Source organism: Mastacembelus armatus, chromosome 6, assembly GCF_900324485.2.
Source record: "Mastacembelus armatus chromosome 6, fMasArm1.2, whole genome shotgun sequence".
Taxonomy (NCBI): domain Eukaryota; kingdom Metazoa; phylum Chordata; class Actinopteri; order Synbranchiformes; family Mastacembelidae; genus Mastacembelus; species Mastacembelus armatus.
Genome location: NC_046638.1, coordinates 10,211,501 through 10,224,244, shown reverse-complemented (window position 1 = coordinate 10,224,244; position 12,744 = coordinate 10,211,501). Strand labels below are relative to the sequence as shown.

Here is a 12,744-nt window from a genome sequence, read left to right as displayed (position 1 = left end):
ATTATTATAATTTATACATAAGGGATTTTGTTTTTTTTTTTTTCTTGGGCCTCAGCAAACTTGGGTAAACATCATATACATAGTATATTAACATTGTATTCATTTACACATTCTCATTAGTGAGCCCTAAGGTAATTAATCAGAGGCTGTGATATATAAGGAGATAGACACCGTTCAAATTATTTATTCCTTTCTACTCATACTGAGTGTGAGAAAAGGTGTCTGATCAATTCCTCCCTTAGATGTAGCTCTTTGAAGACATGCAGTGTCTTATGAGAGTACTACCACAGTATTTATCCTCTAGAAATTTAAAGCTGCAGACCTTACATACTGTACAAACATTGCAGGGTGTTGTTGCCTGAATTACTCTCATAGCCAATAATTCACCCAGGATATACAAACTATATAACCCCAATTAAACGCATACAGGTGTAAAACGTTTACTGTCTTGTGTTGCAGCACCGCAGCTTCAGTTCGATTTGGATTTTGCTGTTTGCTGTTGATATTGACAGAAAATGGCCTTGGTAATTACCCTAAAAATACAGAGGACCAGATTCTAAGATTGTTTTTTTCTTCATTCGGTGCTTAGAGATGTGCAGATTATCTATAAATATATGTATCCAGGCACCTGAGACAGAACATCATGAAAGCATGAGAAAATGTAAATTTCTATCAAGGTAGGATCACACATGTAACACAAGTATTATGGGAGGGCCAGTTTGGAAAAAACTGGTGCAGATTAAAGGAACACTACTTTGTTGCAATGTGTAAAAAAAATTTTTGACAACCAGTGAATATTAAGTGCATTACAAGAAGGAAAGTGTGCAAAGAATGAAAATAATATTTGGTAATGAAGTGATGAAGTATATTTTTGTTCATGTCAGTGAAATTTTCACTGCGTGCTAGTACAACACAAACACAACACTAGATGTTCTCTTTTCTGTAGTTTGATTATGCAGAAATGGATGGGCTATGGTGATAATGTGTATTTTGTGCATCAGTATGCTATTTCAATTAAGCTTGTCAACTAATGTCTTATTCTACAAGCCCTTTTTATGTTGACACATGATGTACACATTGAGCTACACTCACCATTGGGTGCAAGGTGAGTCTTGTGAGCTAAGCCTACTACCTACTACCAAAGTAACTAATAGAATCTAATATAGTAGAAAACAAAGGCTCATGCTGCTGCATAACATCTCTGCCAATGATAACATGCAGACAGCTTTGGATTTTAATTGCAACCATTGTAAATGAATTTTGTCAGTACATAAATGTGCCTGTAGGGCATTTACAGTCACTGATTGAATAATTAGTAGCTGCCTAAGTAAATCACATGCTAACTTCAAGTATTTGCAAGTGCAAATTAAATGAACATCTTAGAAAGTGCAACAGTGTGCCCAATGTCTGTGTAAAACATATTTAATATTGCTCCTGATAGTAATTCTTACAATGCAATTTAAGAAGAAGCAGGTAATTCAACCCAAAGTACTATTGTACACACTTATCATTAAAATTATTAAAATATTATAATTGAATGAAATTATCTCTTTTTTGTGTTTGTCCAGAATTTTTGGGGGGGGAAATTTTCAACATTGTAAGCTTACAATTTTATTTTACACAAATTCATTAACAGAAACAGGTTTTGTTGAAAGATTTTGCTTATTGCTATATCACATGAAGGAGAAAAGCAGGGGTATTGTATTATAGCATCTGAGTTTCTCTTTGAGGCAATTCAGAGATTGTTCAGTTTGTATTCTGAGCTGAATGTTATGCATAAGCAACAGATATTTTATGGCTATTACTGATGTGTGTTCATCAGATAGATTTGATGTCACAATAGTATATTCGTTGAGCAATTACAAAAGCTTGCAATGATGAAGGGTTTATTTTTAAAACTACAGGGAAGGCTTTCTGCAGATTAATTCCAGTGTGTGCTTCCCATTGTGGGAGAAGCAAATTGGGCTTTATGGAATTAGTGTGTTTGCATAAATCTTAAATCTATTCCTGAAACATACAATTGTGTTTAATGTGATTGGATGCTTCTGCATCGCCTTTCATGGGAAAAGGAAGCAAACCTTCCTGACTGGATTAGGGCTCCAAGTACTGTAGAGTAATGATGGCTCGGTATTTCTCCGTTGACCCAGGTGTGCTGTCTAAATACAATATGGATGTGCAAGGCTGCCTGTGTACTCCAGTGTTGGGAGACTATTTGCTGAAGGTCATTTGGGATCATAGCATGCCATTAATAATTCCTGAAAGCATCCAACATCTCCATCTGTTCTGCTGTATCCGTCGCTCCTTTTCAAAGACAAAGGCAGTATCTGCAGGTTAGCATTAAACCTGCCTCCAGGCTAAGATGTTGGAGGTGAGATTCTTTGTTGAGAGAACATATCTCTGGTCATCAGGTCATGCTGCTCATGTATTAGCCAATTAATGTTTGTGTGTTTGATCCACAGCTTGAACCCATGAACACCTAGGTACACAAAACTGGCTGATGCACATATACTGTGAAAATCATATGTGTTTTTCAGCTTTCGGCAGGTGCAGTACAGTAATTCCACACATACCCTCACAGGCTACCAGCTTCTCTGCAGGGATGCAATTACCACCCTATCGAGTGTAGCTGGTCGGCCTGACAAGGTGTTACTGGTGAAATTATCGAAGCAGATTTTAAATGAAGCATTTAATTATGTGTGTTTGTGTGTATAGATGACCAAATAACACATTCACCTGCATGCAAGGCTTTCGGCACAGTAAAATCTAAACAGGTCTCAATGACAAGCCCACTTCAGATATGTGGGAGTCCTGCGGGGAGTAAATGGATGTTTGGCAGTGGCATGTGCTGCCCAGGCCTGGTGGGCACAGTGGGCGAGGAGGCAAGTACCTGGCTGAGTGAAAGATGGAAGTGTGCAAGGAGAGTGTGTGCGCACAGCTGAGGCTATGACAGAAAACAGTGAGATCTCTGCTCCTGCTGCTCCATCTTCCCCTGCCAATGACAGATCTCCGCTTTAATTTTGTTAATAGCACATGTATAGTGCTCATGATGGACTCAGAACAGGTATTCCAATCGCTCAGATGGAGAATGAAGATGTGTTTGGTTAACGTGGAACAAGATGGATGGACATCTTTGTTTATAGAAGATACTGCATAAAGAGTACAGTGTATCATTCAATGATACAGTTATTCCTACTTCATGTCTCACATTCAGCCTGCTGATAAAGCACCTGTGCCCATGAGTAACTCCTGTGCCCATCTTTCAGCCCTGGGCTTTCATACTGTACTGTAGGGCTGACCAGTGAGTCTACTCAAATAACCATCAGCTCCAAACTGCTTAGCCTGGCCAATTTGAATTTCACATCTGTGCTGACTCATAAACCTGTCAGGACCTTTTTTCTTTATCATGTCTGTGCCTCTGGTGGACTCTCATCATAAGCAATAGAAATTAATTATTCAGATTAGAAACCGAGCCACAATTACTGTGATTTTTGTCAAAGGCTTTGTTTTGGCTTAATGTCGATATCTCATCGGGATCCTTCTGCAAAGCTTAGATTATCTTTGAAAGCAGTTATTGTGTCAGAACAGGCACGAAAGAGAGCAGAAAATGATTTTAGCTGATGACACACACTCAAATTAGTCAGGTAAGGCTGGTGTACGACACTGTATTGGACAGTGGCTCAGATCAATATGATAAAAAGGGACTGATTAAGCTTCGTGCATACACAGAAAGCTGAACGTTGGGGCTCAAGGTTATCTGGACAAATCAGACTCCTGTTTCCATTCATCCCCTTCTCACCCACCAGCCAGCCCTTCCTGGGCAAACCAGCAAATTAGCAATTCTGATGTCTGCAAGCAGGTCTGGCAAGGGAATGCCTGTGAATCCTAATGCCATGATTAAACTTTCATATCCGTCCGGGGGAAGTGCTGCATATACAAAATAAGCAATCTCTTTTTATTTTTCAGCACTTTAAGTAAGGCTGTCGAGATAGGCAAACATAAACCCCTCAATAGGGTTAAATGGACCGGGCCAAGAGTGGAGGTGGGGGTGAGGGGTGGCATAGTCATTCACTCAAATAACTCAAGTCTCTTCAATAAATATAATTGGTATTGATATACAGTACTTAATGTTAGAATCTATATTTGTATGTAAGATGCCAGAGTATTAATTTTCATTGCAATCATTACTGTATTGAATCTTCATCTGTAAACAAGCCCAACCCCAGTTCCCATCACTGGAAATGGTGCATCACTACCTTTGTGGATTAACATATTAAATAGTAATGTTTAGGGAAATGGAATAACTAGGCAATGTTACGGTTCCTTAGCTGGCCATGCTGAGCATATGGGAGAGAACGTGAGGGTCAGTGAGACTCTGTCCAAACAGTGGGCCATGCTTGGATGTGGCCATTATGTAAGATGGTCTTATCAGGCTCTACCTCCTACTGAGCCACAGCCTAGCTTCCCTCTGCTCCCCCTTCCTGGTGCTCCCAAAACATGGGCCTTCATTAGCAGGGCTAAATATTCCCGTTCTCTGCAATCTCTATCATTTCTTGCCTTGAGGCAATCCGATAATTACCTGTTCTCATTTCCCCTCCTTCTGGCCAGCAGGGAAGTGTTCTGACTTGCATTAGTTTGCATGAAATATTATCAGAATATTGCACATTTCTCCATCCTGCAGCCTCTGACACAGGAAATATGGAGTCACAGGGGCTGTGATTGACAGATGTCCGTCTTTCATGTTCCTTTGAGAATAGGTGCTTTGTTCTGGAGTTACAGCAAGAATTTTGATGGAAGGAGGAACGAGTACGTAATGTGTGTAAAGGCTTTGTTGCTTTGTATAACCTTTCTGCCATTATTTCTGTGCATTATTGTTATGCATTACATTGCTCTTTGTTACCTACAGTTGAGGTGTAAAAGAACAGATTTTCTGAATTGAAACTAATCAGTGAGTTTTCCCCATGGAAAAAACTGTCAGCATCATTATAGAGTAGCATTTCCCTTCTGTGATTTTTGCCAGGTTTTCGGAGAAAGACAGATGAGTACACAGCATATAATGCCCAGGAGGGGAAGGCATCTTGAGTGTTTGTGGTCAGCGTTGTGGTTAGAAGGCTGGGAATTCCATCCAGCTGCACATATTTTGTCTCATATTATTCTTTCCTATCTGTAATAATGTCCGGGGGCTCTCGATCAAGAGATGGATAGCTTTTACCACTGAAGGCAAGAAGCTCCACTCACCCTAACCTCTGTGGTCAGTGGAAACCGTGTATGATAGCTCTAGTAAGCAAGAAACTGCATCCAATCTTGATATAACATAGCGTATCCTCATTTCTCTGAAACACAGTTATTTCTTCTTCACATATTTAGAAGGTAATGACATGCATGGTATTTACCAAAATCCATTTTATCATAACAAAGCCATGAACATGACAATTTTGCCAGTGAAGGGATTTTAAAAAAACATTTTTGTCACTCACAAATGCACATTGAAAATTAGAATGAACTTATGTATTAAGCAGAGGAACTGTCTGATATGGAGTTGTTGTTGATGCATGAGCTTAAACCCATTCAGTGTGCCTTTGCCTTGCTATGGGAAGCAGTGATGATTTTGGACTTTGTGACGGTCACTTTAATCTCTAATGAAGGCTCGTCCCTGGCTCTGCTCAGCCTTCTGATAGCAGAGCAGTCATAAACAGGCCTATCAGGGGAATTGCAGCGCTAGCACTGCAAATGGCAAAGAAAACCCCAGGGACCCAGCCATGCTAGCATTATGGTCTAATTCAGCTTGGAAAAATAGACATTCATATGAGAAAATTCTTGTACTCTGCCTTGCTTGCTTTCTGTGTGGCTGAATCGCAGTATATATCCGGACTCTTTTCCCTTGTAACCATAAACATTATGATTAACATTAGCCCAAGTATATAACTCGCATTCCTATGCTGTCAGGTGGTCAACATATTCTCGTGAATAGAAACTAAAATACCACCAGGCCTTTTCCAGCTGCAAATAAACACTCATCTTTAAAGATTGCATCACAAATTCACCATAAAATCTGCGTTTCTAAATTCAGTCACGCAGTGTTACAGCATATGCTTCTTTTAGTTTTACAACATTACCATACAAATGAAGACAATTTCATGTTCAACATTTAGTGCGAGATGTAAATGTGTGCTCAAATGATTTTGTGAAACTGATTACTGGTTGCTCGGTGTTCTGACACATCCTGTGCTCATACAGCATGTGCGACAGTTGGCTAGTAATTAGAATAATCTTCTCCCTGGTAGTGATTTAGCTTTCATGACTGCAGCTTACCTCAAATTGAAAATAAATTTATAGATAAATGCCTTTGCTGTTCCAGCAAATTATACTGCTGTAACTCAAAGGAGCCAAGTTGTTTATTTTGGTAGTAAAAGAGCAATCAGAGAAAACAAACAAAGCGCTTTATGAATGCTGGCAGATTAATAATGATGCTACCCAGTGGTGATGATACAAACGATTATTTTTCTGCATACTCTACCCCACCTCATCATGGTAATTATAGATACTATATCATTATTTTATCAAGATAATTGAAGCTTGCTCCAGGATTGCCAAGTTCATTGTACCTCCAATAAACATAGACTTACTGTGCAGGAGAAAAACACACATTTTGTTATCCATAGAAAACTGAATTATTTTGGTGTGTTCATGTTCACGCTGTATTTTTCTTAAGTGAGCACCAAAATCTGTGTACATAGACACACACAGCGACATCAGTTGACAGTGTTAAGATGAGGCTATACATGTGATACATTGTTTTTCTCCCAGCTTCTGGTGTATCTGGGCAAATCCTGTGGTGATGAGGCGTAGAATCTGTCATCGAGAAGGCATAAGCCTTTCATATGCATAGTAGAGATAAGAGGCAGCCATTTTATCAGGCGAGCTGTCGCTCCAACATGCTCGTGTGTTAATGTGTCCGTGGGAGCGCCTCCAGAAACATGTCCCTTTAATGACATGGCCCATGCTCGCCAAGAGGACGTCCGGGTTGTTTCAGGCCCTAACCTGACAATTATGCCAATTACACAAAACAGCTATGTTGACAAACACACCAGGAGAATTGTTGCAGTTGATTGGTAGCTGTGTTCCAAGGTCCCCTGCTGTGACCTCTTCTGTAATTTAAGTAGCATGGAGGAGAATTGAAATGTGTTTTCTAGAAAATTCCCCAAGCCTTGTGTTCCTTTGTAATGGAGCAATGTTTGTGCCAACTGAACAGGCAGAGAAATGGATCTAGTGTGTCAGGAAGGCAGAGAGAGAGAAATCATTCTTCTTGCTAGTCACCACTGTATGCGGTTTGTTTCGATTCATAAAGAGTGTTGTGTTTCCTCCTGGGCTGGGGCAACATGTACAAAGTTGTTGTGGTGGATCATATTGCCTTTGAGGATCAGATCCCAAATACTGACCTGGCACCATTTACTTATGTAACCCTTAAAGAGTACTGCAGTTGGTACCTGAGAAGGAAGCGTAACCACCTCTAAAGGGAGGCAGGAGACACTGCCATTATGGAAGCATATTAATGGTACAGTCGCTGCTCACTTGCCACAGCGTGAAGTGTGAGCACTTGGTTAAAACACATAAAGGCTTTTTCAGCAGGTTTTTTAAGCAAGAACAGGATTGTACTGCATCAGCCTATTTGCAAAAATTCAGTTTTGATAAGCATGCATCTTTTAAAGGAGAAAAGATGATCCTTCTTTTATTTTGTAGCACAGTGACATTATTGATTTGTTCCAGGAACAGCACATGATTTTTTTTTTTTTTTTTTTTTTTACTTTAAAATAACAAGGTTAATAGAATTAGGTAGTAATTTTCAACCAAGTGAAGTGGATTTTTAATAACATACCAAATACAGATATGTATTTTTAGACCATATGTTTCTATATAATATAATATTATATTATATTATATTCATATTAAAGTGTAGTTTTTTTGCTGAGCAGAATCTGTTTTCTCTCAGTGCTGTAGCATCGGTAATCCAACACCTTGCAGGGAGATTTAAGGGCAATAACAACCACAGATTATAGTTTAACACTGAGGTTAGGAACTATTCTATAACAGTTCATTTGCGCTGTGGTCTGGTCATGTAAGCACAAGGTTGAGAGCAGCTGAGGGTTGTGCCCTTAGTGTGGTTTGTATCCTGAGTTACCTTAAAGCTGAAGTCAAATCTGGTCAATGTGAAGATTTTTTGATATGTTTTTTGAAGGAGCACAGTGATACATAGAGGCAGGCTGGTAAGCAGTCAGGCAACTGCCGCTGCTGGCCTGGTCGAACAGAGCTCAGTCCCCACGTGTCCCTCTCGCTTCTCTTACATAACACGCTGTTCAGCTAGAGTTAGCAAACATTAGAGGTCAGCTGGTTATTGGGACAGTGGAAATGTGGTCATTCACTGGAGCGCTATTTACAGTAGAAAAACCAGATTGCTGTTTGAAGCAAACAATGGTTTACCTCCTGCCATTTGTTCCACATTAAAAAATATGAAGTTTTTTAAAGCGTGGCTGCTTTGTTATTTAGTACATATTCCATACAATGCTGAAAAGCTCAAAGTAGGTGCATTGAATGTAAAGCCAGTAAAACTAGACTGACATGACTTATTCTATTCTCTTGTGTCTCTGCACCTCTGCCCACATCCAGCCCTTTGTTATGTCCTTTAGATCTTTCCGTGCCTTGAGGACATAATGTTTTCCTCTTACATTATCGTTAGTGCAGACTAAGCAGTGCGGCTTGTTAGGACTGTTTAATGTCCCTTAACAGTGAAGGTGTTGTAATTTACACCAATGGTTGATGAAGACAGGCTGGGGAATTCATTTGTGTCCATCTAAATTCTATCAGGCACAGGACTGACATCAGGCTGAAGTCCACTCTCAGCTCATTGATTAAGAACAGTTTCCAGTGGCCTCATATAAGTGGCCCTTAGCATTTGTTCACCAATGTTGCTGTTCCGTTGTTAGTGGCAAGAAGGGCCATCGACAAATATAGTTAGACTTTTCTCTTGTCAGAGAGCAATGCCCAAATGAAATAAAAGCTGCCAAGATCAAACACCACATTATTTAATCCACTTGGTAAATGGAGATTGAATAATGTAGGAAGAATTGCACAGCAGACAAAGGTGCAGATTTTCACATGATGGTACTGTAGCACAGTTCACACATTGTCCAGTTAATGCTCTTGAAAACATTCACTTACATGTGATTTGTGAGATGTTTTTAAGGCATCATTATTATTGACAACTCGTGAAAATCAGATTTAGATTGCTGTTGGAAGTTTCCATCTTAATTCAGTCAGCTCTATTTAAATCCCCTTTTGGTTTTGATAAAAGAAAAAGCAATGTCAATCAGGTGAACTAATGAGAATGTGCATTTTGTAATTCACTCAAAGGGAATGGTAAATTGAAAAGAGTTTGCAACCTTTTAACACACTCACACACACCAGCACTGACAGTCAAGCTCCATTATCTGACAGCTGGAGAGGTTAAAAATAACTGTGCTTGCAGCAAATTAGACGTATCATTTGGCTTCTAAGTGAGAGATGAATCTTTGTGTGGATGCTCCTGCCATGCCGTGACACAGGGGCAATATATCAGGCTGTGTTTGCCTGTCTTTCTCATAAACTCCAAATGGAATTGTAAACAGATGAAGCAATTTTACACCAAATGTATTCTCTCTGAGTCGCTCCTATGCTACAGTGAGAAGCCCAGCTACCATAGACATATACATTACTGCCCCATGCACTCTCAAGCCAAAGTACATAAATCATAATTTGGCCGCCTACAGGGTTATTGCCATCGCTCAAAAGCAATCCTTGATGTGTTTTATATGTTAGTTTTTTATCTGATGATAAATCTGAAGTTATTGCACATATGTGGGGAGGACTTTTGCCTGATATTTCTCTTCACACACATAACGGCAGATTCACGCATGCCGTGCAATAAGTTTAGTCAAGCACATGCACAATGTACAACCGCATGCCTAAGATATAAGAGTCTCAATTCCACTTGTCAGAATCAAGTTTTCCATGTCATTCAATAGCACTTTGCTCACTTATGCATACATTTTATGTCAGGTGTCGCAAGGTGGGGTGTCTGTCACAATTTAAGATAGTAAAAGACGTGTAACTATGGGATCCTTGTCACAGTACGGTAAGTAAAAAGATTTCCATTGAAGGCTTATGTGACAGCTGTGGTGTGGTATTTCCTCTAAATACCTAACAACATCATTGTTAATTCATAGTTATTTAATCACTTACTAGACTAAGTAGAGGAAGGATGACCTTAGTGTCATGTTGTTTCAGTAGGTAATCTCATATATTTTCTTTCTTAAGACCCCTGTTTGAATTTGTCAATTCCTGCATGTAACTACGTTCATTGTGAGGTTTAAGATGAGTTTTAGGTCTGCATATTTACTGAGCTCAGTGCAGCCCTGATTCAGTCTGCTTGACATGATTTATCTCATCCAGCTTAACTGACAGGTATTGATGTGATACAAGGATAAATGCAGTAGATTGATAGAATTAAAGCCCATCCTATTGTTCCCATGCTGTGCATCACTGACACATGTGAGACTCATGTCTCTCATTAAAGAAAATAAATGCTTCAGGCATCCTCTCTGCAAAAGCATGAAGTTTGCGTGAGCACATGCCCGTGTGTGTGTGGGAAGCTATCTCAGTTGTTTTCCCTCTCTATAATCTCTCCTTTCTTGCACAATGGATTTAGCCTGGCCTTGAATGGGAAAGAGTACAATTTGCAGCTGACTCGAAACAGCAGAACATTCACCCTGTTCACAGAGCCCTGGACATGTGATTATAATATACAAATGGGTAAGATCATTTATTATTTAACTTTCAATTATTGTTTGTGGAAAAGATGAGATCACAACTACAAGTGTAGCCATGCTTCATTATTGAAATATCGTTGTGTTATACCCATGGGCAATCCCCCTTGTTTCTTATATGATGCATCTAAGCCACTAAAATAATCCAATCCAAGAAAAGAGAGAAAGAGAGAGAGAAGCTTTCTCCACTTTATGTGCAGTGCAGGCACTTGGCTGTGCATCCAAAATTTAGGGAGCTAGTGTTAACTCTATATTTGGATTCCACTGGAGTGGATTAAGGATTCTTTACTGCAAACCCACGGGATTCTCAGAGACATAAAAGAGGAGAGTGTTTGCATCCATGCTATACAAATAATTGCAGGTTTCAAATCGAGTGTAATTTCAAGCACCAGCTATATGGGAAAGAGTGGGCTTTGATGTACAAATCCACAATTCATGGGGGATTAGCACCCCAAAGGTTAGCAGTTGCTAATTACAGGAGATTGGTTATACATATCTAACAAGGCAAGAAGACTCCCTTAATAAATGTGAGGATTCATCAGGAAACCGGATAAGTGACGAGTGTGATGAGCGGACATGTACTTGAATCGACATAATACACTGTATATTCTTTATACAATGAATCGAAAGAAGTACTGTCTCATCTCTTGTCGTTACAAACAACTTGTGCGATATGAGATTTTCAAGATGCGTTTGTGAATGCAAGCTTGTGCAATCCTATAGATTAACCTCTCAGATATTCTTACGGTCTCTCTTACTGCAGAAATTTCTCTTTTACTGTATTTCGCTTGCAGCATTCAGTGGTGCATTACCATAATCCTTGGTTCCTTTCCACAAACCACCACTGGCTAAATGAATCTATTATTTTTGCCTGGAGCTAAAAAGATGCAACAAAATGCAATGCATTAAATGGAATGAAACTTGTGATAAGCCTATAATAGCCTGTCAACAACAGACTTTTTAGCCACAGTTGGAAGTTTCACTTCACCTTTAATAATCTGAATGTTGTAAGCTGGGTGGCATCAAAACCTCAACCTTTCCATGGTGAAATAATTATAATAATTACTGTTGTTATTAAATTCTGCACACTGTCATTTAGTCAAGCTCTGACTCAGTGGCCTTATGTGTTGTTGATTCCCCTGACCAATGATATCATAGCTGACCTGTGTGGCCTTATGTTTTCATATTAAATATGTCCGAGCCAAGCCAGACACTTGCTCTGCTGCGGGAAATGTTTTTTCATCTCCTAATGAATGTGCCTGAGGGGGTCCCACAGGGGGCTTCACTTCACCCCTCATTAGGCGGGGTGCTGCCTCTGCCTTCATGCTGAGGAGCAACCTCCTGGAGAGGGGCCTCCCACTTCATCTGAACGTCCCACGCTCCCCTGCCCTGGACCAGTGGACTACATGGGTCTCTCCCTCTCTCTCGCTCTCTGACCCTCTATCTCTCCCTGTCTGTACAATTTCCCACTCATCACAAAGCAGCTTGTCCTATGGTCACAGACTGAGGATGACGGGATGAGAGTATGGTCCATGCTCCTAATGTCATTTTAATGGGCTTCTTTGGTCTGTTGTGGTTGTGATTTATTACTATACACCTACTTCTAATGTCCTCCTCGATGTCTGCTCAACTGTCTTTTTCACAGTCACACATATTATTCTTTCATAACTCATAATGAGGAGTAGATTGACAAACTAATCAGAACTGCACTGAGACTTTCATCCTATCAAGCCGACTTACTGTCAGGTGCTGAGGACCAGATATGCTATGTAGTGGCTTTTGTTAGCAACAAGAATGAAGAAGTGATGTAAAACTGTGGGGGACCCTATGTCCTGATCTTGCTTAGACATTCCCTCCTAGTGCAGCTCTGCAAATACCTGCTCACATC

At 39.9% G+C, this 12,744-nt stretch overlaps 1 protein-coding gene across 1 annotated transcript in view; it reads left to right on the top strand.

The window, feature by feature from the left end:
• Nucleotides 1-12,744, top strand: part of roraa (RAR-related orphan receptor A, paralog a) — a 166,094-nt gene that overhangs the window by 130,653 nt on the left and 22,697 nt on the right. The window lies entirely within an intron of this gene.